Source organism: Anopheles gambiae, chromosome X (assembly GCF_943734735.2).
Source record: "Anopheles gambiae chromosome X, idAnoGambNW_F1_1, whole genome shotgun sequence".
In the NCBI taxonomy this organism is placed as follows: Eukaryota; Metazoa; Arthropoda; class Insecta; order Diptera; family Culicidae; genus Anopheles; species Anopheles gambiae.
The window spans coordinates 25,077,960-25,102,427 of record NC_064600.1 but is presented as its reverse complement, the minus strand read 5'-3'; the positions used below and the strand labels follow the sequence as shown (position 1 = coordinate 25,102,427).

The 24,468-nt window shown below is 41.9% G+C and overlaps 1 long non-coding RNA gene and 1 pseudogene across 1 annotated transcript; one reads left to right on the top strand and one right to left on the bottom strand.

The window, feature by feature from the left end:
* Window positions 1-3,681: 3,681 nt before the first annotated feature.
* Window positions 3,682-5,833, top strand: LOC133392171 (uncharacterized). Its single transcript, XR_009765501.1, has 3 exons — window positions 3,682-4,092; window positions 5,601-5,661; window positions 5,744-5,833. It is a non-coding gene; the product is annotated as an uncharacterized LOC133392171 (long non-coding RNA).
* Window positions 5,834-7,216: 1,383 nt separating this feature from the next.
* LOC133391026 (uncharacterized) lies at window positions 7,217-9,646 on the bottom strand (annotated as a pseudogene).
* Window positions 9,647-24,468: the final 14,822 nt, after the last annotated feature.

Genomic DNA, 24,468 nt, shown 5'->3' with positions numbered 1-24,468 from the left:
ATAGGCACGCAGCCCCGACACCTTAACTGCTCCGAGCAAACGTTTCACAGCGAACCCAAACTCCACCAAGCTGGGCAAATCGTTTATCTTAGGAGTGGCCATACACCTTATTTTCCGTATAACGGACTCAACTATCAAGCCGGGCCTTCCATAGCGAGACTTGAGGGTCTCGATCGCTTCGTTCAACCCGTCCGGGAAAGATAAGAGGTGCCCAACCGCCTCCAACGCGGGCCCGTTTAACGCGTGTTGCAGCCGGGTCACGTTCTCGTCATCCGTATAGCCACAAGCAGCGGTAGTGCGTTCATACGCGGTGATAAATACCGCCCAATCATCCACATTCCCAGAGAAGGTTGGCAAATCTTGAGGTACAGGTTGGCGTGCTGCGATCTGGCTCTGGCTCAAGAAAGTGCCGTGTATCTGCGGCCGTGTGTTGTGCAGTGTTGTGTGTCCCAAGTGCTCTGTATTCCCAAAGTGCTGTGAATTTTCCTGGCGGTTCGCGTACGCTTGATGCGTAGTGTACCCGTACTGTGTCACGTTCGGTTGTGTCTCGTACTCAAACGAGGCAACGTCTCGCGGATGCGTCGCGTATCCTGCATGGTGCATGTGTGTCGCGTACCCTGCATCCTGTTGTGTTGCGTACATGCCGTGGCCATATTGTATCGTGTGAGGATTTAGTGTGCGTGTGATTCTCGCGTCGGGGTGTTGAACCACAGGATGTTGACCCCGCGAACGGCCATCCTTGTCGCGAATGGGCTGGCGCATGGAACTCTCCATGTCGCGGACCCACTCTTGAAATTCTTTATCTTTTCGTCCCAGAGTGTTCGAGGGCTGCGCGATGGCGGTCTCGCCAGTTTGCGCTTCCGCAATATCGAGCTTTAGCAGCTCGCGTTCAAGCACAATACGCCGTCTGTGCCGCTCCTCACTTTCCCATCGTGCACTTTCAGACGCTGACAGCGTCTCTTCCTCGTCGCGATCTGGATTTGCCGGACCGTTACCACTTGCCTCACCTGTCTTACTCGACGCTCCTTGTTGAGGGGTCTTACTTCCTTCTTGAGGAACGCGCCTCCGGGCGTCATCTTCGAACGAGGTTGGCTGGTACTGCTGCAATTTTTCCGCCTTACTTGCTGCCCACTCGTACACATATTCCACAGTGGAACCTTCCGACGGGGAGAGAGTCTCGCGCAATGCTCCTGGGGTGGACGATGCTCCGCGGGGGCTAGTGTAAACGTTGACACGTTCTGTCCCTTGGACAGTCCCTGCGGTAGCCGGCTCTGCCCTTGGCATACCACGCAATTGCTGCTGCTCCATTGCACTTTTTGGTCACAGGCACTTCGACACACACCGCGCGTGATTTATTTTTCCGACTCGCGAAACTACACGACGAACGAGGAATGCCGTACACGAAATCGTTTGACGAATTTCCAAATAGAAATAAATTTGGATTTATCGAACCAAAATGTGTTTGGATTTATCGAACCAAATTTTTTGGAATGTTGGGAACTAAAACCAAGGCGGATTAAATTTCTTGCCAAAACGATTTATTATGGTAATATTACGCGCCAAAAAATTTGTCCGTTTTTCCGCGATTGGTTATGAAAAGGGCTCGTTCCTATCTTGCGGACCTTTTTAACGCTTTTTTTTTCTGTTACGCTTCGTGCCTTGTTCGTGTACTGGTCGCTCGTTTTAAAACGTCCCGTTTATGACAGGTAGTTGGAACGCGAGATTCCAACAGAGGTGTTAACAAAAGAACAGTATGAACATTTCATGTTATACTTTAGTGCGATAAGATTATTCTCTTCTGATTCTTACAAAGAGCATTGGCCAGCTGCACATATTATGCTTAAACAGTTTGTTGTACAGTATGGTACTTTTTTCGAGGAACATCGGATAATGTGCATAATTTATTGCATGTCTTCGAAGATGCGAACAAATTTGGACCACTTCCTAAATTTTCTTCGTATCGCTATGAAGCTAAATTACAGGATGTGGGTAAAACCCTACGAAATGGACATAAGGTTTTGGTGCAGACGGCGAACAGGATATCTGAACAGATTCCAACACGCTCGTCAAGCAGTGAACATTCGCCTTTTCCTTACATTGAATCTAAAAGTAATGGTGTAGTTGCACACGTTAATTCGATTATTACTCTTTATCCCAGTAAGCAATCCAATTGGTTTTTAACTCACGATGATTATACAGTTCAATATACCAGTGCAAAAATGAAAGAATCAGTTATGTAAATTAGCGGCAAGGCTTTTAGTGAAATAGATGAAAGTACCACATACCACTCCTCTAGGTGGATGATAGATATGTTTGAAGCGAATATGTGCCATCTTTCCACAAATGAAATGGTATTTTTACAATCAGATATAACATGTAAAATGGTAGCAATTAATATAAGTGATAATAGATTAATGTTTGTACCTATGCTCCATACTTTATTGTAAAAACATAAATAAATAACTATTTACAACTATTTATTGTTCAGCTAACCTTTGTTTTGATATTTAACTAGAAGGGAGATTTTTTCTGATCAGATGCCGCAATCTCAATGCCACTCTCATATACACCACCTAAAAAGACATAACCTTGTGGTATAGAGTAAATAGACAGAGCGTATGTGTATGTATATAAAATTAGAATTAGATTAGTTAAGTGCAGGACGAATGAGGAAGCAGCGATCGGATGCGCTGATCGCTCGGCCTCTTCTCTCGCAACTATTGGTCGGTTCGGATCAATAAAGCATAAAGCAATAATAAAGTAATAAAGTTAAGCTCGAACCCAAAAGCTTACACGCATTATGATATGAAAAATTAAACAGATTTTGGTTTGTTTGATAATTTTATTTCTATATGTTACCCGTATCCGTTGAATTCACTTATATAATAAAATAGTAATTCATTTAATCATAGCTCATAGCTTTTACAAATATCGCAGTTTCCATCATTAATATTCAGTCTTTCTACGGCTATTTAACTTTTCTTAGCCTATTGGAAAATAAATCATTATTGTTTAGAGAAATGTTAAATATACAGCCTTTTTTAAGATTTCGCTAACATAGTTCAAAGGCTAATATTTGTATATACATCACAGTTCGTTCAGTTAACTTCATCTTATTGTACTAATTCTCTATTGTCTTATATTTAGCTTAAATAGATTAAATGATAATATTTGTATATACATCACAGTTCGTTCAGTTGACTTCATCTTATTGTACTAATTCTCTATTGTCTAAAACTTAGCTTTAATGACCTAGAAGATAATATTTGTATGTACATTACCGTCCGTTAAGTCCGTTAAGTTGACTTCACCGTATTGTTAATTTCAGTAAATGGTTAATTTCGCTTGCGTTTCGTTGCAGTTGTTTTAAATTCATTTAAGTTCGTTCTTGCCTGTGCATGTTTCAATTTACCTTGAATGTAGGTCTCAACATAAGCATAATCGACCTCTTTGCCAAAGTGATTTGTTGCTATTGATTGAAAAAGCCGTAACACATTTTTAAATTCACTAAATTTGTGTTTCGGTTCTGGGTTACCTCTTTCCGACCAACTGCATGTAGCAAAACAATTTCTGTCGAAAAGTCTATCAAGAGCTTGATGTATCCTACTATTTGCATCTTCAGCATTTATATCAGCATCTATGCGCTGAGTTGTTGCATAGAAAAAATGCTTGTCATTTAATTTGCTATCCAACACAGTTAATTCATCAATACTTTTGATTTTTTCTATGTCAAGCGAAAGCGCGTTAAGCCGTGCATTTGCCATAGGTTTTAAGATATTGAACATATCACTAATCATTACAAACATTTGTGAATTTCTTGTTTCTGTTTTTTACGATTCGCACGACACAAGGAACAGCATGTGTGAACTCGTTCGCACTGCTTCTGATTTTCACCAACTGGTTCTGTTATGTTGCTGTGCTCCACTGTATCATCATATTCTATCGGTTCATCATTAGAATTTGTTCGATCAACCATATCAACGGAATCATGCTGGGTCGGCGAAACAATGGGCACTGTGGTTGTTTTTACCGTGGCTGTTTTCGACGAAGGAAACGCAGTTTTCAAGTCCGATGGCGACCCAGTAACACGAGGTAAGTTTACTGTGTTTTATTTGTGTTAATGAAATTTTTTTCACCGTAGACTCATCGGATGCAGCTCTGCTAGACGTCGCCAATGGCGGCATTAAATAATCCGGATAATTTAAAGCTGCAATGGTTTCTGGTGCCGCACCCTTCGAAGCCAATACCGGTGTTTCTTGTGTAGGCGCTGCTGGTGGTATGGTCCGAATCTCGGTTTCCGAAGAGATAATTTGTATAGAAGGTATGGCGGAAGAAAGAAATGAAACTTCTGCTGCGGGCGGCATTTGCTTGTTAGAAACTGCAGCGGTATAGTGAAAAGTGGCTGGCGTTGATGAAGTTGATCGAGGCAATAGCCCAACAGACACACTTTGCGCTGATACCGATGGTCCAATTTGCCCTATGATGGTTCCTGAAGGAAGCACACATGGTGTTTTTATATACACTGAAGGCTCAGACCCCACATAACTGGACGTGGATCGTGTTTCAGGCGCAGGCGTTACCGACGCACCATGCGTAGACACCGATTTTAAAAAGGGCTTAACCTCGGTTCAAGTAAGGAATGCATCCGTTGTAGCCACTTTCACTTGACCCCCAGCATATGATGGGACATATACTGTAGCAGCAGTTGTCGATGGCTGCATACGCCAAGCCGTTGTCGTTCCCGATTTAGCCACAGTGGATGCACTATGCGCAGACATCGACGGTGTCACGATCCGGACCATGGTTCCAGAAGGAAGCCTAGCTAAGGTCGGCATTCCTACTGTAGGCTCAGAGTATTATGTTACTGTTGTAGTAGTCGTCGATGGCTGCATATGCCATGCCGTACTTGTTCCCGACGTAGGCACTGCTGCTGAACCGAGCACAGATACCGTTGGTGCAGGGAAACGGATCATGTTTCCTGATGGAAACATAAATGCCCTAGGCATTCTAACCGAAGAGATACTTCAAGGTACAGCAGCATACGACGAAGGCTGCTAGTCATATATTCCTCCGCTATACGTGGCTGACGTTGGTGTGTTCATTCCCGTCGATGCTACTACGGATGTTACAGCACCGGCCGTGGATGGTGCAATTGTCCGGATCACGGTACTACAAGGAAGCAAAGCTGCCGTATTCAAATTAATCGAAGGAACAACGGATGAGGCAGTAGAATTCACATTGATTGCCGACGTCGATGGCTGCATTCCGTATATGTTACCGATAGAATGCGTAGTAACAGGAGACACAACTTCAGCAACACTTGTTACGGATGATTCTCGATTAGCTCGATTCACTTTGCATCTTGGTCGGCCAGTTGGTACGCTAGATAAGGGCATAACAGTTGGTCCATGCACTATAACTGGCACAGCAGGTTCCAGCGGTTCATTTTGCGATTTCACCATATTTTGGTCACAAAACAAATGCTTTGCGGGTGTCGACATCTGTAGTAAATGAATGTTTAATTAACATATTTAACTCATTTCCTTCCTTCTAATAGTAACAAATAAAATTACTCACTTTTACTTCTTCTTACTTTCCAGGACAATATCACTGTTTTGCAAACACACAAACGATGCACGGCTGTAAAATACTACATTAGAGGTTAGTCAACATTCTTCCATGTAAACCATTAAACTAATTGTAATTTGTAATGTTTTTCACTAACTTTTGTTTCCGTTTCCAGTTCCACTATTCAAATAACTCCGACGCGTTCAACTATTTGGCCGATATGAAATTGTAAACAGAGTTTGATTTGACAGCTTTGAATAAACGCAGCAAGCTACGACACGCACACCATTGCAAGATCCGCGATGTTTCACTCACACAATGAAAGAAAACAACCTCGCGAATTCGAGAGAGCGTACCGTGTATTTTGAATGCAAACGAGAGAGCGCACTCCTCTCCCAGGGAGCGCTCCATCCGCCATTTTTAATTTCGAGCCCAAAACAACGGACTTTGGATCCGATCTAGGGCCGGGCTCCCACCGCGTGTTTCTACCTACCCCTCGCCTGAAAATTTCGTTCTCTTTGTCTGTCTGTCTTTGATTGCCAACCGAAAAAAAAGAAAAAATATTTTGCTTCTTGGGGGAATTGTACATGTGTACGTTAGGAGCCAAGTGATGTGTGTCATCTAAGGAGTTGTTTATCAGGAAAGTAAGAATTGCGCAGTCAGAGAGAAGAATTTTTGGAAATGAAAAATAGCCACAACGGTATTTTAGAAAGTTTATCGAAGCAATCGAAAAAAATTACGCATGTTCAAGTTTTTGTTGAACAAATTAGCAACGTGGTATGTGTAGGGAAAGGTGTAGGAGCTCAATCAACAACCCCAGAAGGGTTTCAAAAACTAAAAACAAAAGACGATATGGATAATTTTAACCAAAGTTTAGGAACAGAAGATAATTTCAAGGATAATGTACACTGGATGGTAAGGGTAATTTACAAATGGCTGGATGAAAGCATAAAGAAAGCGGAAGTAAAAGACTGGATGCACGAGGCACGCGCTTTGATTTTTTGATCCAGAACTGTTTGCAGGTTGCATCTGGAAAGGTGGTCCGTCTTATAACCCAAAAATTCCTTTAATCACATATTCAAACATATTAGAACTGTTTAAAGCCATAGGTAGCAATTCATTCCAACAGGCCACTGAAAAAGACGTGGAAGATTTTTTAAACTAAAGCTTCGATATGGCAAAGATCGCCTGAATTTAAAAAAATCTAGCTTTAATCCTTCTAAAATGAATTGAGTATGGGGCTAAGGAAATGGTGGGAAGATGACGAATCTTCATTCTGGCTACAATCCGCAAAGAGATTTACGATAAGCAATCAAATCACTTGACTCGTGTATCCTGTTTTTGGCTATAATGATAAAATCATTGGCTTTTTAAACATGATGAAAAAGAACAGAAATAGAGCTGTACGAAATTGATGTTTTATAATAGTAATGTATTATGTACAAAGTTAAAACATTACTATTTTAAAGAAGTAATTAAGCTACCTCAACTTGTTGATATAATGTTTTTTGTATTAAAAATGTAATCACAATTAATAAAAATGTTAACTATGAACTCTGTATAAATAATCGTAATATATACAGGATTCTTCTCAGAATATTTAAAACTTTTTTTTCCAATTCACATAAACAATTTTTTTATTGAGCATACATCTTACATTTTTCAATATTATTTGTAAATTTACAATATTCTTAAGGCAACTTTGAGACAGAGTATTTAGTTCTGTCTCTGGATTAAGTCCGATCTTATATCAAGTCTACTCGGTTGCTTAATATCTATAACATAACCTACTTAGCCTACTTAACCTACTTAACCTACTTAACCTACTTAACCTAGTTATCCTATTTAGCCTATTTAACCTACTTACACCTCATTCTGTTAAAGTGTGTGATAATGGAGTAAAATGTAGTTTAGAACTAGTTCGTATTGTCTTAATAGCTACCATTTTACATTTAATGTCACTTATAGATATGTTTCAAAGCGTTGGTGAAGTGTCGTTTTCATATCCGATATAATTATAAATTTTATCGGATGCGCAAGGAGTTGCGAATGCCTGAAAACGCCTTACTAAAGGATAACCATATATAATTACAGATCCTGACTCCTCGATGGCTTTATCGTACTTGAATAAAATATTCTTTTAAGTTAAAAAACAATAATTCCTTAACTGTTTCCTTAACAAAAACCCCTGCCTTACTTGTAAAATTGTTTCATCCTTTTTTACTTTAAGTGTAGGATACGTTATGCTTTCCTGGTTACTAGCAGTTTCTATATCTCGCAATAATATAATTTTTCCTAAAGCTTGATAGAAACTTCTATAACCAGATGTTACGTAGCTATATTTGATTATCTGTAGCATATTTTCACAAGCATGCGTCGAAAAAGTTATCAAAGGGCCTAATCTGTCTACCTCTTCGTATACATGAAGCAAAAGATGAACGTTACTAACAAGATGTACACGGTCATAAACAACACTGTAATCCTCTACAAATTGCTTCAATAATGTTCCTGTATATTCCCACTGATCCTTAAATGCCCGAGACGATAACATAGCTAAAGCGCAATACAATAATTTAATATGTTCATATGCTAGTTTTCCAATTCTATCTTGCAAAACAAGTATACCTACGTGTAGTGTAGCAACCTTTGGGGGATATCTTAGTTAAGCAACCTTGGTATGTCAGTTGGGAATGATGGACTAGAGAAGAATAAAGAGTCAGTTGTGTGGAGACCGAGGAAGGATCCAGACGTGCTAAACCACGACACTACACTGCGTAATGCAAAAAAACTACCAAATTCTGTACCTTTCCAAAAGTGCAAATAATTAAGGGACCTAAACTTCCTATGGATTTCTGAGGGCAATAATATGCTGACAAGCTCTTCTGATATTTCAATAATATCTTCTTTGCGCCATTTTTTAAAAGGGGAAAGAGCTCCTTCGGCCCAACCTAGCAGAAGTTTGAAAACTATACCTAATTGTATTAAATGTAGCAAATCACTAGTAGCTATACCTTTTATCATGTCGAATCGTTTTAAATCCGTAAGAGGTGTTTTACCTCTCCGATGGCTTGTAGAACTGGGTTTTTCTCCTCTAAGTTCCTTATCTGTTCTTCGTGGAGCTGTTGTATCCTCGAAAATAACTTTTTTTGGTGTTTTTAGGGAAGTACCACAGCATTTACATTTCAAACACCCATGTACTCCGTTGTAGTAGCAAACTTCTGCAATAAAATTGTACAACGAAATTCATACACATTATTAAAATTAAAATAAAAGAGCGATTCCAATTACTAACGTTTAATAAATGCGCGTGCAGGCGAGTCAGTGATTATGACTATAACCGAAACAGTTATTTTTGCCGTTTAGGTTCATTTTGTGATCATGTAGCCTATTTAGTTCCCCCACCAAAGGTCTCAGGAATGGCTCAACATCGGATGGTTTTGAAGTGCTGCAAAATATTCCAACCACCATAACAGGAACATTCGGCATATTGTGCAACTGCATCAGTATAGGCCACATCTGTATTGCGCAGCGGTTATCAATGAGTATTCCATCCACTGAAAGATTCAACTCAAATTCATCTTCTGATACGTCCACACCACTGAATAAAAATAAAAGAAAATGATAGTATCGTTAGAAAGGCATTACTCAATTACTTTAACAATAAATAGTTTACCGGAAATAATGCTGAAAACAACATTCAACGCCTTGGTACCACATTTCACCTCCACCTTAGTTATCTGCTGGCTGACGTTCACCGGAGCTTTCAGTAATGTCCTAACATACTGAGGAAGAGATGAAAAAGCAGAAAGAGAAGACGCTTTTCGCAGTATTGCAAGTAAACTATTGCTTCCGCTACGAGCAACTTTATTGCGAATCAACCAAGTTCGCAAAGAGTCTCGTAGCTTCGCGCTTTCTGGATCAGTTTCCAGGCTCAACTCTTCCAAAAACTCTGCCTCCAAAAACTCTTCTCCAAATACTCTTCGCCGTCGGTATCTTCGTTGTGGATGGATCCTTCATCGCTGATACGGTCGTCATCGTCACCGTTTTCGTTCAAATACTCCTCTTCCATAGACGCCATTGGCTCTTCATAGGGGTCACTCATAGCAACATTTACAACAAAGAATTAGGGAAGATATTAGTTGTTTTTTTTAATTTAAGATATTATATAGATTATATCTTCTTCTTCTTTGGCTCAACAACCGTTGTCGGTCAAGGCCTGCCTGTACCACTTGTGGGCTTGGCTTTCAGTGACTAATTGATTTCCCCCCATAGCAGGATAGTCAATCCTACGTATGGCGGCACGGTTTATTTGGGGATTGAACCCATGACGGGCATGTTGTTAAGTCGTACGAGTTGACGACTGTACTACGAGACCGGCTCAAAGACGAGCATAGATTATATATAAACATAAATATTTAGTAGTCACCTTCAGCAGATTGCACAACCGGTGACTGGTTGCTCGGTCCGGCGTGATCATCCTGCAGTACCCACTTTTTCTCAAGCAGTTCTTCCAGCTTTGCGGCTTTCTTATAAAGCATTCCACTTTGCTTTTATTTTTTCGGGGACATTTTTAATTATACCTGAAAAAGAAGAACAAAAAGAAAAAAAACCAACACCCCTCGGAACTTTTAATGTTCTAAACAATAGGATTTAGTTGAACGATTTTTCGAAGAGCAAAACAAATTTAAATAGCTTTGGCGCAACGTTAAATCGTTCAGCAATTGTTTTACACTATATCAGTCCTAAAAATGTTTAATGATCTTACAGGGTGGCATCGTAGAAGTGATACACCTATTCGAGTACCCCTTTTTTGTGTTTTCGGTCACTGTGTGTCAAACTCGTGGGCATATTTTGACAGCTTAATTTGTTTACTATTTATCGTGAAAAACGTACACTTAGTGCTCACTTCAGTTTTCTCATATATTATAATGGATTCAAGTCGAGAACAAATAAAAAATATTTCCGAAAAGGTGACCAAATCTCGCTTGTTGCTGAATATGCACGCAGGCCAAAACATCATCTTTTCGGACGTAAAACTGTTCACTCTGGAGGAAACCTTGAATAAGCAGAATGATCGTATTTATGGGGCATGTATTCGGGATATAACAGCCGATAAAAGAACAGTCGAACGGTATCCAAATACGTCAGTCGTGATGGTTTGGGGAGCTATCTCGGCCAAAGGGAAGTTTCCGTTATTTTTTATCGACAAAGGCGTGAAGATCAACAAGGAGTACTATATAGAATACGTTTTTCAAGGCCACTTGAAACCATACGTTAAGAGGCTGTTTGGCAACGACAACTTTTGCTTCCAACAAGCTTCAGCTCCAGTCCATAAGGCTTCGATCGTTCAGAAGTGGTGCCATGTTTGCCATTTGCCATGTTTTAACAGTGCATCGGAATGGCCTGCGTCGTCTCCAGATTTGAACCCGTTGGACTTCAGCATATGGGGATACATGCTTGGAAAGTTGGGCGACGTCAAACATTTCCATTTGGACGGATTCAAGAAACGGTTGTTAAAGATATGGGATGAAATGCCGGATGAAGTTGTGCGTGCGGCCTGCAACGATTTCCAAAAGCGCCTACGGGCGGTTATCAAGTGTAAAGGTGAAAGATTTGAAATAAATTTAGTGAAATGCAGGTTTAATACCAATAGAAGCTATTTAAATCGATTCTTAAGAGAAATCAAACCTGGTGTCAATTTTATTACAAAAACAAAGTGTATCACTTCTACGATGCCACCCTGTAGATATTCTGAGTGAAACGTAAATTAATTCGCCGAGCGACAAATGCAGTGTTGTGAACAAATAGTGTTTTGGCGCTTTAATCTACCGCGGCTCATTCCCCCAGGACAATCGCATGGCAATCGGATTGAACGCGCAACATTTTCCATATAATCCGCAGTGTTGCGTTTTCTTCGCGCCAACTTTGCGTGTATTTTCAATGAGCCAAGCGATTCCAAGAGGAGGGGGTAATCCTACACGCATTGTATCCTACAGCACGCTTGTCGCGGCAACGTTCACCACATACACACACACACACATCTCCACACTCAGGGTACGACATCTTCCCTGCTGCTGGTCTGGACTCAGACAAAATTTGTGTTTCTACACTTATTGTTCCAAAAAGATTTAGCTCCTAGGATCTAAATTTACAAACAAATATCAAAATGTTATGTTCTGCTAATGATATTGCACTGAATTTAATTGCACTATATAAAGTTTTGACATATCTTTCGTAAAAGTTCATCAGAATATGAAAATGTCGATACAATTTGTCATGAATAACTTCAATTTCAAGATTTTCGCGCATACAATTATGACGCACGCTGTGTGTGTGCGGCGGCGTAATTCGCTTCTCGTATAGCCGTCTCGCTTCTTCTTGTGTGTGCTTTACCGTTGCTCATCGCTTCAAGAACATTGCTGCTCACACACACGTCAGTCTGCGGCAAACAATTGGAGGGGGAGGATGTGTTGGTTTACTCCAGAAATCGTGTTCTGGATTTAGTTCCATGCCTGTTTGTTTTGGTGAATTTGAAAAGGTAAGAATCATCAACCGATGTAAAAGTGTGAGAGTTACCCGGCGCTCTAGCAGCAATCGAACACGACATCGAACATGAAAAATATATGGGATTTGACATGTTCGATTTGATAACCAACAAATCGAACATGTCAAATTCCATACATTTTTCATGTTCGATGTCGTGTTCGATTGCTGCTAGAGCGCCGGGTAAGATGATGCTGATGGTGACTGATGCTTTTCTTTGTTTCTTTTCCTGCTTTCATCCACTGATGGCGTCGAGCATCGCCGAGGATGTGATCGAATGCGGAATATTCTAAACGAGGAGCTTCATTCCGGATTTTGTTTGCAATAAGGTAAGTTATGATAACACACAAAGCATACAAAAAAAGAGTGAGTAATCTTATTCTTAACTTTAATTTCTTCAACAGCGCTGAACTCCTCCTCCAGCTTACAACGAACGGTCAACGGATGAGGAAGGAGAGGAGGGACGGCAAAGGTACACGCACAAACGTGCACATCTCAGCCTTGTCGGAGAACGAGAACACGGGAGGGGGAGACCGGCAACGTATAGAACCTCTTCATTTACGCTCCCTCGTGCGTTCGTGCGTGCATGCGCGCGCGCGTCTTTGTGTGTGTATGTGTGTGCATGCCTGCGTGCGTGGCTGTGTGTGTTTTTGCCGCTTCGCTTAACGAGATCCTACGGGATCACCTTGCGAAAAACACCAAGAGAGGGGGAGGGGTAGGTGTATGTGTCTGTGTGTGTGTATGTGTGCTTGCGTGGTTGTGTGTGTGTTTTTTGCTGTTTCGTGATCTCCTACGGAATCACCTTGCGAAAACACGAGGGGGGTGGGGGGGAGGAGTGGGGTGTGTGTTTGTGTGCTTGCCTGCGTGCGTGCGTGGCTTTGTGTGTGTGTTTTTGCGTTCGCGTTCTGCTACGGAATCACCTTGTGAAAAACACCATGGGATGGAGGAGATGTGTGTGTGTGTGTGTGTGTTTTTTTTCTTTGTCGTTTCGCACTCTCCCGCGGTTGCATAAAAAGTAAGTGAAAAAAAAAAAATTAACACAACGGACTCGTAAGTGTGTCTGAACTCATTGCAATCCGAAAGAAAGCGAAGGGGGTCATAAAATGTAGTACACATGCATGCAACATGTATCGCGCCGCCGCGACGTTTCTCACTTTCAGCCCGATAGGAGCTTCTAAGGGATTATTTTAATGGGCGCCCAGATAGAGCCCGATGAGACCGAAATCGCATGGATAATGGTACCGGGGTTGTCTCACCTCCATCGGGTATCCACATACACCACACAACCACATACGTCACCATGCAGCACGTAGTTCAACTCACATGAGCAAGATCGGCAGCCGATCCAAAATCCGACCTCACTATCATGTGGTAAGGCATCTCATCGAATCGTTGAAGCGCGCCAGATCGTCTCATGAGAAAATTTAACGCTAGCCCAAGGACCGTAAAGATATCAGGTCAAGTTATACGCCCGTTTTGACAGCTAGGTGGAAGAAGAATCGACGAAGAAAACTGACAGTTAGTTTTCCGCGTTTGGCGAACGCTTCAAGTTCTCGAAGGAAAATTTCCATTTTAAATCACGGACTGTGTTCTAATAAACTTAAATATTCACCCAAATTGATCTCAACCAAATATTGACCATGCAAAACGTAAACAATCCATCAATACATATACAAGCGGAAAACCATCTGTCAAAATAGGAGCCCAGGGGGGGGGGGGGGATCGCCAAAAGCGCTATAACTACACCTCATTATACATTCCACCTTGCGCTAGCCAGAATGCTCACCATGCAATCCTCTGCAGCTCACCATGGCGATGAGAAAGACAATGCTCGCTCAGTATGGGGGAGGCCCAGGCCCCTCCCTGGGCTCCGATTTTGACAGATGGTTTTCCGCTTGTATATGTATTGATGGATTGTTTACGTTTTGCATGGTCAATATTTGGTGGAGATCAATTTGGGTGAATATTTCAGTTTATTAGAACACAGTCCGTGATTTAAAATAGAAATTTTCCTTCAAGAACTTGAAGCGTTCGCCAAACGCGGAAAACTAACTGTCAGTTTTCTTCGTCGATTCTTCTTCCACCTAGCTGTCAAAACGGGCGTATAACTTGACCTGATATCTTTACGGTCCTTGGGTAGCGTCTCAGTATGGAAACGTCAAGCTGTCATCGGGCTCGCTATCAAGGTGGATTTAAAAATATCAGGTGGTGGACTCTAGTGCATTTTGACAATTCGGCACTTGACGTAAGGTCGCCAGGATTCAAACTTTGTTTACATTTATTAAATTTGTTCGTATAATTTATCTACCCAATTTTTTCGATTAAATATTCTTTAAAAATATATTTTGGACTTCGCGAGTTCTTATTTAACATTAAAACATGGATTAAAGTGTGTTATTTTGTGTTATTCCGTGAATTTATTATATAATTCACTGTGTTTTCGACATTTTTGATGATATAAATAAAGAAATCATTATTTTTTTCAATTTTCACATTGATTCCTCATTATCTACGAGCCGCATGGATAATTTACGTGAGATTAGAACTCATACTCACATGATTTGAAATTTCGTGCATAAACAAATCATCAAATACTTTGTTAATAAATCTAATTTTTTCGATAAAATCAACAGACACACAAAAATGCACATAATAGGCCCGATTATTAAACACAAACGGAAATGACACAAGACAAGTGCGTCAAGACAAACGGAAAATAGGTATACATTTTGAAACCGTTCTTGTGACAGACAAGTTTCGTTAAATTTTTTCTTTCGTTAAAGCTGTGTCGATGTGTCAAAATGTTCAAAATCAAAACAAAAAAAAAACGTAAACAAGTTTATTTAAGACACGATCGTTTATCAAGCTAACAATCCTTGTTGATGATGATGATACGAAATGATTTTATCCCACTTCGTAAGTGACGATAGCGGCAGTGAAGAAGAAACAACGGTAGATCTGGCAAAACAGCGCCGACTGCTTCGAAGTGTTTTCGACCCGTTACAGCTTTATAACCAAGCGTTAGTTAAGCATACAGATCATTTGTGCAAATCGTGTTATACAGTATCGGACATTAAGATAGGACCCTTTTTTTTCAATGCACCGTGCACTTGTTTTGCCACGTTACTTGTGTTTGTGTGTGTGTATGTGTGTATGTGTGTGTGTGTGTATGTGTGTGTGTGAGTGTGTGTGTATGTGTGTGTGTGTGTGCATGTGTGTGTGTGTGTGTGTAGTAGTAGAAAGAGAGTGTGCTTTTTATTGTGTATTTGCAAGTGCGCGGGTTTGTGTCTGAAAAACATAGCTTGCCATGATGTCATATTGCGTTGAAATTATTCTTATTAGGGTAAATGTACCAATAGTGGTGCAATTTGTGGTGGTACCGATGTGTTTTAATGGATTTAAAGTGTCAGGAAGGACATTTGCTGAATATTTTAACACATAGCAATTGTAATATGTTTTATCTTCGCAATCACAACCATTTTTACCATAAAATACATCAAATTTACGAAAAAATACATATTTTTGTGACTGCTTCGTTGTACCTATAATGGTGGTATGGTTCCTATAGTCGTCTTATTGTGTTCCTATAGTGGTGGTAAACAAAGATGCATTAAAAACGGTGTATAATATCAATGAAACTTAGTTTCGAAGCTGTTTTCGTATGAATAGCAAGGATTACTGCCATAATATAGGTATCTTGCGTAATTTTATCGTAAAAAAATGTATAAATTTGACCAATGAAACTATTGACAAAAGTACTGCATCACACCTGTCGTTAACCTACACCCGGAAGAGCGTGCTTGATTTGAAGTCAATTTTTCATTCAGCCATATAAGCGAATATTGGCCTGTTTTTGGTAAATTACCTACATAAAACTCATTTCTATTGCTTATTTTAGTGAAAAGAGTACGACATGTCAAAAATATCCTCGAAAAAATCTAAAACGACCTGTTTTCATTGATTTTATAACTATAACCACTATAGGAACATGCCTGTTTTGTGTACCTATAATGGCACTATGGTAAAAAAACACTTAAAAATGCATAAATATGATCAAAAGGCAAATAATTTTAGTAAAACAATAATATTTCATAACAGTTATGTTGAAAAACTAGTCATTGCGTGGTTATGTGGTCATTTAGAACGTTAACAGAAATATGAGTTTCGTTATGAAATCCTAAGGATTTTGGAAAAATGTTGACACATTTCACAAAATAATGAATTTTTCGGTCACTAAGTAAAGGAATGGCCCCATTTAACTTTTAAACCCTTTGTAAAAGGCTAAAGAACATTTCACACTAACGTAAATAACTTAATTACTTTTAATTTGCCGTATGAACCGCATTTTAGTGCATTACCACCACTATTGGTACTACCACCACTATAGGTACATTTACCCTATGTGTGTTATCATGTGAAACATTGTGCGTTTGCACTTGGATAAAAACTAAAGTTTGCATCGACAGCAGCGCTTGTTCCTCGGACGAAAACGCAGGTGTGCTGTTTCATGAATGTGAATGCGACACCGGTGCGAAATGGACACGCGCACAATAGCAATGAACTCGGCATTCCCTCACAGGTGTTTCTCCAGTGCACGCCATTGAAAGGCCTTCGTGCATCTCTGCGTTGCACGTTGTGTGCGAATGGTAAACTTTGTGCGTGCATTGAGCAGGCGCGCAGTTATTCTTTTCAATGGGCGTTTTGTTTCATGAGCGCGGCAGTATTCTTTTCTCGATTTTGAAGGGAAGACGCTTACTCGCGTACTCGTTGATAGTTTTTATCCATGCGATGTTTTCGCTGCTCCAAAACGATGTAATTCATCGCGTATAGAAGTAGAACGCAGGCAGAGCACGGGATCAGCCGTGTCCAACTTTTTAACCAGCGCGTTCTTGACGGTCCAAGCAAGCAATGTTAGTAACAATGGGTCGAGGTAAACGTTGTACCGATCATCAGCGCCATATGTAAAAGCGAATGGCTGCTGCTGGCATTAAGCGCAAAAGGATCGAGTTCGTAATGGAACGATCGCTCACTTTTGTGGCAAACGCGCTTCGGACAACCGAAACGTGCTTAGACAACTGAAACGCGCTTGGACAACCGAAACGCGCAAGTCAACCGGACGTCCTCAGAAGACCACGGCGAAAGAAGACCGTAACATTGTTAATATATCGAAAACAAACTAATCGCGAGGGCGGTGGTCCTGCTTATCACACCAAAAACCTAACCCAAAACACAAAAAAACTACTCCACTCACACACACACACACACAAACACACACACACACACACACACACACACACACACACACACACACACACACACACACACACACACACACACACACACACACACACACACACACACACACACACACACACACACACACACACACACACACACACACACACACACACACACACACACACACACACACACACACACACACACACACACACACACACACACACAAACACACACAAACACACACATACATACACACACACACACAAACACACAAACACATACAAACCACACATAAACTTGGCCCAACGGGTGCACGGTGCGTTAAAAAACCAATGCCCTATCTTTCTGTTCGATACTGTACATGTTTCATTTCGTGGTTGTTAATTTCAGATTTAAGAAAAAAAATCGTGTGTCGAAGGAAATTTTCCTTGACATTCTGGTGGAGATCGAGCCCTCCGAGTATTTGTTATTACTAAAAGTGTATGCAATATTAGATGTGATAATTTCATGTGCGTATGCTGTTGGTTGTTGAAGCAGCCACTCACTGAAGAAGTTGCTGGAATCCAATGCTGTTGAACGCAAACCAGGTGCGTGAGCCCTTCATCTTTCGACTACCATCGAAGAACAACAGAGGAAAGAAATAACAACAGCTTTGTAACCCAAAACAGCAGCACGTTTTGCCAGCATATCGCCAGTTGAATATGGCAGTACACATATTTTTGTTTAAAATGATAAAATGTGATTATTTCTGAAATAAAATACTTCTATTTTGTCGTGAAAGCAACAGCAACAACTCTGTTGTTGTGTTTTGTCGGTCAAACAATCTGAGATTGGCGCCTTTCCGTGACAAAAAGCTGACGGAAAGCAGTTTGACAATTTTGGATTTCCGTTTGTGTTTCATAATACATATCTTGGCAGTATGCTTGTGAGTTTGTGTTTCGTCAAAAAAAAAAATTTTCCAACACACAACACAAACGGATGTCATAATACAAATCTTCCGATTCCGAGTCTTTACAATTTGTGTTTAATAATCGGGCCTAATAACAAAGAAATCTGTTCTATTTGCTAAGCTTTGTGTGCGAAAACCAATGGTTAACGGTTCTAAATTTACGTAAAGTCCCTCAACTATGGCGACCCCCCAAAGGCCCTAATCCACCACCTGATATTTTTAATCCATCTTGCTCGCTATAGTGAGATGCTGTCCGATTGTCATTTGGCTAAAATTAGGCTATAAAAAACATGCTATGAGACCACCTGGACTACATACACTTTGATTCTAGATTCCAATACGTGATCTCTTTAATGCATTGGGGTAAATGTAAACAACGCCCTGCTGCGCAAATTCGAGCAGTTTCCTGTGCAGGAAATGTACCAAAATCTGCGCTAGCCAGCGCACATTTTGGCCCGATTCCTGCGCAGGTCTGCGCAGGTTTGACGCTCTCTGTTGGCGAAAAGGACGAACTATTTAAGGCGACGGAGCAAAACAAACGGTCGAAAAATTTAAAATTATTGGCGCCAATTTTTTCGTCCGCTTCTTCTCCCTCCCTCATCCTGCCCTTCCTTACTTGCGCTTCAGTCCGTGCCTTTCGCCGCCAGCTGATTGGTTGTTGTGGTGTATGCGTTGATTCATATATGTGCATTGCGCTTGTGTATTATCGGTGTATTGGTGGTTTATTTTATTTCGTGCCGCTGCTGATGAGAACATTCGATACCCGTGCCAATCGAGGGGGAAGCAGCCTATTTAAAACAAGCGTAGCAGAACATCTAACACTTATCTAATATTTTTTAATTTGAACATGTTTGACGCTTCAACGACCTTCTAAGCATCATGTAGCACAATCTATAGTGGCAATAAAATATATTTTTTAAATGTGCCGAAATCTGTCTCGAGTTTTCGGGTCTCGACACACACACGCACACACACAGCGCTGGGAAAGTGACCGTTCACTCTATCATGCCACGATCCCCCACCCCGCTTGGCGCTTTGAATGAGGATGCGCTACAAGATAGCTGAACCAGCCGTTCTACCGATAAGGTAGCCGTGCTCGCTCGTGCGTGTGCGTGGGTTCGTAGGTGCGTTCTTGCGTGCGTGCGTTCGTAGGTGCGTGCTCGCGTGCGCGCTTTCGTGGGTACGTGCTCGTGTGCGCGCGTACAGTATCGGACATTAAGATAGGACCCTGGTTTTTTCAACGCACCGTGCACTTGTTTTGCCAAGTTACTTGTGTTTGGGTGTGTGTGTGTTTTTTTTTTTGTTTTACAAGGAGGGGGAATCTTCGAAAGACTCCCGTTGTCGCACGGGATTCTTACCCAGTAAACCCCCTCCTTGGGCCATATACCCTTCCCCGTGGGTTCACCTTTCGGTATGCTTCTTGGGGAAGGGCTTATGCATTAGCATTTCATCCTCGCTACTGCACGATGAGCCAAAGTTCGCGAGACAGATTTGACAGTTATCACGCGAACACAAGACGGTCATGACGACGACGCAAAACACTAGACATTAAACGACACTTTTTCCGCCGCGCACTCACGCGTTCACTAACACATACACTCACGACGAATTTAAATATCACCGAGCTGCTGGTCTTGCTTCCATTTTTGGTGCAGCTTGGTCAGGATCAGACGCATTGTTGTTGCCGCTGCCTCCCATGAGTCGGTGTGCTGCAGCATGACTTGTACCAGGTTAGAACGGCCCACCTCTACTCTGCAACTCTCGTTCAACTGCAGGCGTTCCTCGGCGAATCGAGGGCAGTGGAACATGACGTGGTCCACCGTCTCATCTTCATCCTTGCACGCAGGGCACCGAGATGAAGAGGCGCGATTGAACCTGTGCAGATAGCTTCTAAAACAGCCATGGCCGGAAAGAACCTGGGTGACAAAGTAGTCCACATCACCATGTTTCCTGTCTAGCCATGCTGCAACGTCGGGGATCAGCAAGTAGGTCCATCTTCCGTTCAACGAGTTACTCCACTCGTTCTGCCATTGCCGCATCGATGCTTGCCTTGAGGCTTTCTTGGCAGTCTCTGTGAAAGATTCCCCCGCACGCGATTTCCGGAAGTTCTTCGAGTCCTCCTCGAGGGTGATGCAAAGAGGCATCATGCTCGCAATAACGCATACCGCTTCGTACGAAATGGTACGGTACGCGCTAGTAACACGCATGGCCAACTTCCTGTGCACCTTATTCACGGTGTTCTGGTGCTGCTTCTCCTTTAGTATATGCGCCCAAACCGGCGCTCCGTACCTCAACACCGAGATGGCGCAGTTAGCATGAAGGCGCCTAATGCTGCTACTCGGTCCGCCAATGATTGGAGTGAATGCCGCTAGTGCATTTATTGCTTTCATGGCCTTCTTGCAGGCTTCCTCGAGGTGGCTCTTAAATTTCAGTCGGTCATCAATGACTACCCCAAGATACTTCAGCGATCTGGTAGACTCGACTTGTACAGTTCCTGCCATTATTGATGCTTTTTGGTGCACCTTGTGACTGCTGATGACGATGAACTCAGTCTTCGCATGCGCAATCACTAGCTTTGCGTCCCGCATCCACCGGTCAATCCGACCGACTGCGTCGGGGGCGAGCATCTCTACCTCCTCAATAGACACAGCTGAGACAGTGATAGCGATGTCGTCTGCAAAACCAGTGATTTCGACACCAGGAGGGAGGGCGAGGGTCAGTACTCCATCATACATGACGTTCCACAGGGTGGGACCAAGCACTGATCCCTGGGGTACGCCTGCGGTGATGGCATTGGTTTTCACTCCTTCCGCCGTATCATACTGCAGCACGCGACCGTCAAGATAATTCCTCAACAGCCTGCAAAAGTGCGGGGGAATCTTCATGCACTCTACCGCTGCCGCAATTGCCTCCCAACTAGCACTGTTGAAGGCATTCTTCACGTCGATGGTGATGAGCGCACAGTATCGAGCTCCACATCGCTTCCGTTGAAACGCCGCATTACCTTTTTCCAGCACCGCCAGTATCGCGTCCACTGTAGATTGTTTTTTCCGGAAGCCGAATTGACGATCAGACAGACCGTGTGGTCCCTCAGTGTATTTTGTTAGGTGGTCCAAAATCACCATCTCTTGCACTTTGGCCAGGTTATCCACAAGTCCCAAGGGCCTCAAAGCTGACGGGTGGCCTGGCGGCTTACCTGGCTTCGGTATCAAGACTAATTTATGTCTTTCCCACATTGACGGAAACTGGCCGGTAGTCAGGGTGTTCATTAGCACGTTTTTGAACACATCAGGGTATGCCAACATAGCAGCCTTGATCGCCATATTGGGGATGCCATCTATCCCAGGAGCTTTGCCACATTTTAAACGATTGGCCAGGTTAATAATCTCCTGTCTCGTTATAGGCACAGGGTCAGTCTCTGGCGTGTTGATCGTAGGACTGAGGTTCGGTGGTGCATGTGTTGGAAACAGGGTTTCAATAATGCTCTTCAGTTTTACAGGACACTGTTCTACAGGTTCCGAAGACTTTACCTTATTCATGAGTGTATTGAAGGCAAGTCCCCAGGGCTTCCGAGCGATTTCGTCGCATAGCTTGAGGAAGTGTTGCCTTTTACTGGCTTTAATCGCTCTTTTAAGTTCTGACCTAGCCGCAATGTATACGATCCTGAGTTGTTGTTTTACTTCAGGGCATCTTTCTCGCTGCATTTTGCGCCGTGCTGCTACGCATTCAGCCCGTTGTCTTTTAATCGACGCGTTCCACCAGTACACAGGTGGTCGTCGCCCGTTAGGAGGTTTTCTTCTTGGCATAGCGCCATCACGGGCTTTGGTAAGGGCTATCACGATTTGAGAGGCGCTCACGGCTTCGCCGAAATCTCCGAAAGCTAAAAGCTCCTTAAAGAAATCCTAAGTTATGTACACTTGCGCTACGCGCTATGATACAGGTGCTGAGTAAGAAAACGGTCGCAAGCGAGCCATCGATGTTACTCCACGCGCGGAGTCAGGTTCCAACGGGAACTCCACTGGAAGCAGGTTCCCACGACCAGGTGTGGTGTCGTATGCTCAGACGGACCGAGGCAACATGATCATCATAAACGTGGACGACAACGTGACCGGCAAACCTGGCAGCACCGAAAACACCAGCCTAGCTAAATAGTACCGAATCCAGAAGTTAGCTTTAGTCTTAGTTTAGCAGTTCGCAAATAAAGATCCCCAGTAATATTTTTTAAAACTTACTCCGGGCTATCGTAAACATAATTGGCGCAGTCGGCTAGGCCCAATTCACGTTCAGTGACAAGTGTTCAAGTACAGTGCAGTGAAATAACGGAAATAAATCTGTGTATCGCCCGGACTTTGCTCCATCGCCCGATCCGTGGTTGACTCGTGACGATCGCGTGAATTTCATTATTTCATAAAGTGTAAGAACAAGTGCACGAACGGTTGGTTTCAACTATTTAGAATTGGAAGAGAACATTCGAACAAAAGCTAGCGGCAAGACTCCCCAGCCAGCGTTACTGGGTAAACTAATCAACGCAGGACAATCGCTGACCCAACCCGTGGACAACGAGTGACCAAAGAAGAAAAGGAAGGACAATCGCTGACCCAACCCGTGGACAACGAGCGACCGAAGAAGAAAAGGAAGGACAAAGCAAAGGACAGGTAACGGAAAACCCTAATTTCCCGACACGTGGATTAAAAAGGTGAGTTACATCCTAAAGCATAAGTTCCCCCACTCTTATAATAAAAAGGCGGTAGGCAATAAACAATTTTTATCATTGAATGCCAAAATATACCCCTTTCCCAAAAGTTCGTTCTTTGAACTTCACTAAGGACAAGAAAATACCAGTGAAAATGGAACAAAATATACACGCATTGATTGAATCTATGCGCTTGTTAGAGGAACGCGTTAACACACTCCAAGCGGAAAACGATAGTTTACAACGCTTCCAACAACAACAACAGCCAACGACCTCGAGTCGCAGTGCTGACTATTTTCGTATCTCGGATCCAATTAGGGTCATTCCTGGATTCGACGGAAACAAAAAACAGTTAATCGGTTGGTTAACAACAGTTAAAAAAACACTAGACCTCTTCAGAAACAATATGGCACCAGAAATATTCAGTGTCTACGAACAGACCGTAATTAATAAGATAGAGGGCAAAGCACGAGACACTATTTGTGTGAACGGAAACCCTACTACTTTTGATGAAGTCGCAGATATTTTGCAGAACGTTTATGGCGATCGAAACAACATCGCAACGTATCAAACACAACTGTGGAACCTAAAACAAAACGAATCTTTGAGTCTTCACTATAGAAAAACAAAAGAAATTTTGATCAATATGAAATCAGTAGCAAGACAAAATACGGTATACGCTTCATATTAGGATGCAATTAACCTGTTTTTAGAACAAGAATGCCTCGCTGCGTTCATAAATGGTCTAAGCAAAACATATTTTGGATATGCACAAACCGCACAACCAGATGACTTGGAATCAGCTTATGCCTTTCTATGCAGATTCCAAAACGCCGAAAGAACTAAATCAAACACCAATAATGGGTTCGAAAAACATCCTAATGTCGATAAAAATGTAAAAAGGGATAATAAATTTTCACAACCTAAACACCTTGAAAATAGACCATTCAATAACATGAAACCATCTTCAGATCGTACAAAAATTGTTCCCATGGACGTCGATCAATCCTTACGGTTCATTATGAGAAACAAAATTTTCTCGCATACAGCCGAAGAAGATGACGGAAAAACAATATCAGAAGAATCCGATTCAGACGAAGAAACCGATAGTGAAGAAGATGTTAATTTTCAAATTACTGCAAACTTAAAACCACCGAATTAAACGCAATTAACGGACTACCCTTTTACACAACAAAATTAAATGGCTCAAACATCAAACCTTTAGTAGACAGCGGAGCGAACAAAAACTTTTTAAATCCAGAATTAGTTCCACTAACTTAAAGAGTGAAATGCGAAACAATCACCATAAAAAATAAAAATGGTAAGTTCAAATTACAAGAATGCACATTCATAACCATTCTAGATAAAAAATTAAAATTTTACCTTTTCAAATGTCACAATTATTTTGACGGAATACTCGGATACGAATCACTCTCCGATATGGAAACACTAATTGATACAAAAAATCATAAAC